We start from the raw sequence: 6,580 nt of genomic DNA, 5'->3' as shown, positions 1-6,580 counted from the left end.
CTTGCTGGGAGTTATCTCCACTTCTATTTCCTCTTATAACCAATGGATTCCAAATCTCCAGCTCTAGTTTAAGACCTACTACTGACTCTTCAAACCACTGATCCAATTCTGTACTACTATATGCCTCCAGGTCCACATGACCTTTAAACTCGACCTGGTGAAAACAGTGGATTAGTTAGGGTCTGGACCAGAAGCAGAGGACACACTTAATGCAGGATAATTTGAGCCAGCTGTTTTGACAATGGGGCTATTTACAAAGGGGTAGCTGTAGAGGAACTGCAAGGGATTAGGGTTGGGAGCCAACATAGTAGCCTTTGAGTCCTTATCATCCCCAGGAAAGGACTAAGGGAGGGAGCAGCTGCTAGACTCTGGGGAAAGAGAAAGTTCTGCGGAGTTGGCCACCTTGAAAGGAACAGTGTTTTTTAGTTGAGAGACTCAAGCAGCCCAAGGCAAGTTCTCAGAGAGAGAGAGCCAAAGGAATCATCCTGATCTTACTGCTTTTTTTAGTTTTCTGATGGTGCCTCCTGTTGGCTAAACCCAGAGGGCAGTACAGCCCAGAAATGAAGTTCATTCAGGTCAGCTTCTCTGGGAGTGTATTTTGAGGTGCAAATGGAAGTTATGTGACATATATGTGTTTTTGTGGATGCACATGTGTTTGTATGCATAAGTGTGCCTATATAATCTGGATATATAATCCGTATGTGTGTATATATATATATGTGTGTCTGCATATATACACATATATTATTTAATATACACATATATTAAATCTTTGACACATTCTTGCTACTCAGCCTATATAGAAAGACATGCTACCCTGAATAAGCCCGATCCCATCTGATCTCAGAAGCTAAGCAGGGTTGGGCCTAGTTAGTACTTAGATGGGAGACCAGCTAGGAAGATCAGGTACTATAGGTGTAAACAATTTTTAAAAAGTAAAAAAATAAGGGATTGTAAACTGACAAGGTCCTTGCAATCTGTGAGGTCAAGCACGGGTTGCCTCGCCTAAAAAAAAAAAAAGAAAAAAGAAAAAGAAGGCAAAACAAACAAACACGGAAATGTGTATATTGTAAACTTCTTAGAGAAAATTATAATAATTAACATTAGTTCAAATCATTTGGCTGTGATAGCTCCTTTTGCAGATGATTTCATGAAAGTACTGTTCTAAAAAATGCAGAGAAATTCTGGTCTAGTCTAATTTCTCCATTTGACAGAAAATAAAAATGGAGGTGCAGAGAAGAGCAAGTAGTCCCTTAAGTCCCAAGATGGCCCCATGAAAGGGCCAGAAGTTAGGCCTACAAGTCAGGGCTCTGCAGTCCGCTGTACCATGTCACATTCCCTTCCTAGCTTTCTTTAATAATACCACACTATTAATTTATTTTCCATGACTTTACTTAAACTTTTTCTTGATATTATTTCAGCCTCTACTCTATACTACCTCTTGGGATAACAATTGCCTAAAATTACTATTTGCTGTGTAAAATAGCGCTTTTTAAATTTGCCTTCAAATTATTGCTTGCAAACTTAAAGGAAAGAGGCTCCAAGTTCTCTTATTCTGGATTTTGTGAACAAGGCTACTCCTCCCCATCTTCAAGTCTCTCCTGATACTGGTCTCTGCTTTCCCTTCCCTCTCAGCCTCTGTCTTGTTATCATGAAAGCACGTGGAAGTGGAAGTTAGGAGTCTGGGATCCAGGCTAAGCTCTGCTGAGAGCGGCAGAGTAACCCTGAGCAAGTCACATTCCTGGCCCTTGGTTCCTTGATCTGTAAAGCTGGAGGAGCAGAAGTGGGCAAAGAGCAGGGTAGAAACTCACATGTCTTCTTAGAAGACATGGTTTACAATTCTTAGACTACACATAGCATGCTTCATGTCCCTGCATCTTGTATTTAACAGCAGAGGAGGAGGATGCTGGGCGGGGGAGGTCGTGTGTTGTTTTTACATTCTGCCCCCCCCCAACCCCACGAAGTTATCATGATTGCAAATGACCAAATTGTACTGATTCCAGATCCATCATTGTATAGGTGTGATTTTAACTTGTTTTTAAGTGTGTCGTCTTATACTTGCCCATGTGGGAAGTCACCTACCTTTTTTCATCTCTTTTGTGAAGCTCCTAGAGCTCACCAATATTCAGCCTCATGAGGTAGCCACTTCCCTTCCTGCAGGGGTTACTTTTACGTGGTAATAATGTGCGGGGATGTTAAGATGAGCTCCAGGTAACAGAAGAGTTTCAACAGTTTTTGGTTTAAACTGTCAACTTATTTTTCTCCTAGCTTTTTATTCTGATAATTTTCAAATGTGCAAAGAAATGGTACTGAACATCTTGATCGCTTCACCTGCATTTTCAGAATTACCGATGGCTAACACTTCCACCATTTTGTGTACCCTTCCTCTCTCCTCTCTCTCAATCATGCCTGAGGAAGTCGACATTAATTCAATATCATCTAATGTATAGTTTGAGTTCAAATTTGCCCAGTTCCCCCAAAATATCATTGTTTTCGGTCTTTGATCGAATCAAGGTTCATAAAGCATTTGCTTATGCCTCTTTAGTCTCCTTTGACCTAGGACAGCTCCCCTGCCCTTCTCTCGACCTTTATAATAATGTTTATCTTATTCAGAGGTCCACATCAGCCAGTAGTTTTGTAGCACGTCACATATTCTGATCATTTTTCTATGAATGCACTCAGCTTATACATGTCTGGCAAGAGTACATGACTGCTCTCCCGTGTTTCCCAATGCATCACTCAGAGGTTCCAAAAATCAGGTCATCCTGCTGGTGATGCTAATTGGGTATTTGATCAAACTGGTGACCATCAAATCTCCTCCTCAGATTTACTTTCCCCTTTTAATTAGTAATTGACACTTTGTGGCCTTGTGAATATCTTGTTCCCCAACAATATTTTGCCTAACAGTTGTAGCTACTAATGATACTAAATGACTGAATTAGTCATACAGTGGAGGTGGGAGAACGGTGATTTGTTTTAATTTCCTCACTCTATTTATTAGTAGCTATTCTTCAGCAAAGAATATTCTAGCAGTACATACATACATTTTTAAAATTTAACCTTCCTCTCCCCTCCCCTCACAATTTATTAAGAGTATCAAAAGTATCTCAATGTATTCATGTATGTATATGTATATGTGTGTGTGTGTAATATATATGTATATACATATACACATATATTCAAATTTGAGGAGTTATAATACACTGCCATTGATATTGGTTTTGTGGTAAAATTGTCTGAAACTTGACCAGTGACAACTTAAAGCTGACTCCTGTGTCTTTTTGACATTTATACCATTAGATTTTGAGCATGTCCTCCATTTCTGATATCGTCAAATTATTTGAATGGTATTTATGTTTGACAAAAATTATGTAATATCATCAATCAGAAAAACAATTGGAAACAAAAAAAATCCAAAGATAAAGCAAAAGTGACACATAATTCTACTACCCTGAGGTAACCATTGCTACCATTTTTGTTAACAATACTACCAGAGCGCATGCCTCTGCCTCCTTCCCTCCCCCTCCCTCTCCTTCCCCCCTCCCCTCTCCCTCTTTCTCTTTCCCCTCTGTCCCTCCTCACACCCCTTTCCTCCTCCCTTGCCCCTCTTCCCTCTCATTCCCTCCATCTCCTCCCCCTCTCTCCTCCCACCTGCCTCCTTCCATCAATCTCTTTCTCCTCTCTCCCTCTGTCTCCTCCCCCTTCCCTCCCTCCATCCCCTCCCCACTTCTTCCTTCCCTCCCTCTGTCCCCTCGAGCTGGCTGACATTTCTATTTCTCCCTGCAATACTTTCACTTTTGTTTCATGGACTTGGGGACTTTGTTGTTATGTTCATACATGTTTATAATTGTTTAGTCTCCTTAATAGATTGATCATTATAATAGATTGTTATAAAATATCTGTCTTTGTTTCTGGTAATATTTTTTGTTAAAATTTTATTTTGCTTGATGTTGGTATAGCTCCTCCAGCTCTCTTGTGTTTGCTATTTGCATGAAATATCTTTTTCCAACCTTTTACTTTCAAACTACTTGCATCATTGAATCTAATGTGTGTCTCCCATAGTCAGCATATAGTTGGCTGAAGCTTGTTTGTCTTTTATTCAGTCTGACAAAAAAAAAGGACTTTTAATTGGATTTTTAATCCGCTCATATTTGATGTTATTTGGTTGTGCTTAATGCTATTAGATGGCTGGATTTACAGCTACCATTTTGCTTTTTGTTTTCCCTATGTCTCTTTCTCTTTGCTCCTCTGTTCTTCCTTAATTGACTTCTTTTGCATTAAGTGAATATTTTCTAGTGCAACAGGTTAAGGCCTTTAAGGTTTTTAACACTATGTATTTGAGGGCATTTTTGGTGGTTGTTCTAGGGCTTAGAATATACATCATAATTTGTCAAATCCTAGCTCAGATTTATACTAAATTAATTCCCATGACACATAGAAACTTCACTACCATATCACTGTATTCCTTCTTCCTCTTTTTGTGCTATTATTGTTATATATAATTTGTTTATATAAGTTACACTACCAGTGATATGTTGTTATATTTATTACTTTGTATGATTTCTCATCTTTTGCAAAAGCTGAGAGACAAAAAGAGGTCAACAAGTGTCAATTTAGAGTTTCCTACATTAACTTTTTAATTGTTTTTGGTTGCCTCCATTTCCTAAAATAAAGCTTACTTAATTATGGCATACTTTTGAATACATTGATATTTTTCCTCACCCTTATAGCTCCAGCACATAACAAATTATCTTACACACAGTAGGTGCTAAAAATATATTCTAATGAGTGAATGAATTATGCTCTTCACCAAAAATATCTATTCCTTTGTTCCACTAATGTTCTGTTTTGAATTAATTCTTGCTCCTAATATTGTAAACACTGGTGTCATTTATTTGTATTTGGTAAGAATTGTTCTCTAAATTAAGAATGTGTGTTTGTCCTTTCTTAGTCACTCTGTGGTAAATGAATTTTCTGTAAAAAATATGTACAGCAATTTTGATTTCGTTAAACCTTTTTTAATTCATTTGAATAAATCTTATAATTTTTATGGTTGGTCATGTTTATGTTAGCCACTGTTATAACATTAGCCATATTTTAGTGGGTGTTCCAGGGCTTATAACATACAGTATGTTAGCCATATTTATACTGTATAATTTTCATTTTTCTTTCTTTTTCACTATATGGGCTGTGCTTTTATGTGTTTTTAGTCAAGTAATTTGATAATAATCATGCTATTTTACATTCTATTAATGTTAGTTACAGATTTTTGAAATATGCTTAAACCTATATGTCTTATTGTCATTGTGAAGAAGACAAATGAAAATTTCATCAAGATAACAGATTTAGCATACCTATATTCCTCTTCCATCACCTCAAATCTTTAAACTAGCAGAATAAATATTTTTAAAAAGAGAAATCCACAACAGCATTGGGAAGCAAGCAAGAAAGCTATAATGAGCCAAAAGTTGAGAAATTCCTGGAAGAGAGAAAGAAGATGCTGGTCTATATATAGGAAGACATCAATGAACAGTGTCTAAGACCTGTCTGCTTGAAGCTTGTTCCACAGGCTAGCATTATAAGTTCTTTTTTGGTGTTTTTAAGACATGCAAAATATCAGACTCCACCCAAGACCACCTGAATCAGAAGCTGCATTTTAACAGCTCTCTATGTGATTGCTACGGGTATTAAAAGCTTATGATACACTGATCTAAAATGCATACAGGAGAAAGTGAATTCAAAGATCGATCAAATGCAGAGAAATTCCGATTTCAGACCTAACAAGAATGACAATCCGAGTATTTAAAACCGTACTCACAACTGCTAGGCTTAGGGTCGCTCCAGTTGAGTATACTAAGATGTTACCAGCAACAGGAGCTTTTACCTCCAATTTCACAACCTAACTACCTTTGCAAAAGAGAATGTCTATCTATAAATGGATGGATAAAGAAGACATAGTATATACAAACAATAAAACATTCTTCAGCCATGAGAAACAAGAAAATATTGCTGTTCGCGGTAACATGAAAGGAAGTTGATGGCATTATGCTACATAAAAAAAGTTGGACAGAAAAAGACAAATACTGTCTGATATCACTTGTATGTAAAATTTTTAAAAAGTTGAACTCATAGAAATAGAGTCGAATGGTAGCTGTCAGGGGCGAGGGGTGGGAGTGATAGAAATTGGGAGATGTTGGCCAAAGGGTAAAAACATCCAGTTATAAGAAAAATAGCTTTGGGGGATCTATTGGACAAATGGTAATTATAGTTAACAATATTGTATTATATACTTGAAAGTTGCTAAGACAGTAAATCTTAAATGTTCTTATCCCCCCACACACACACAGACAAAGGTAATTCATGAGGTGATGATAATATTAACTGATGCTACTGTGGTAATCATTTTTCAACGTATAAGTGTATCATATCAACACATTTTACACCTTAAACTTACATAATGTTATATATGTCAATTATATCTCAATAAAGCTGGGGGGGGGAAGGAAACCCCTTGCACACAAGGAGCACTAGGTGTGGAGAAGTGAGCTCAGGAGAGAGACTGCATAGAAGTTTGAGGTCC

The 6,580-nt window shown here is 37.3% G+C and overlaps 1 pseudogene; it reads left to right on the top strand.

Moving 5' to 3' along the window:
* Nucleotides 1–799: 799 nt before the first annotated feature.
* Nucleotides 800–918, top strand: LOC118607994 (annotated as a pseudogene).
* The last annotated feature ends 5,662 nt before the right edge of the window (nucleotides 919–6,580 follow it).

Source organism: Rousettus aegyptiacus, unplaced genomic scaffold, assembly GCF_014176215.1.
Source record: "Rousettus aegyptiacus isolate mRouAeg1 unplaced genomic scaffold, mRouAeg1.p scaffold_m13_p_9, whole genome shotgun sequence".
NCBI lineage: Eukaryota > Metazoa > Chordata > Mammalia > Chiroptera > Pteropodidae > Rousettus > Rousettus aegyptiacus.
Note: the sequence above shows the minus strand (reverse complement) of the source record. Positions and strands in the feature narration are given on the sequence as shown.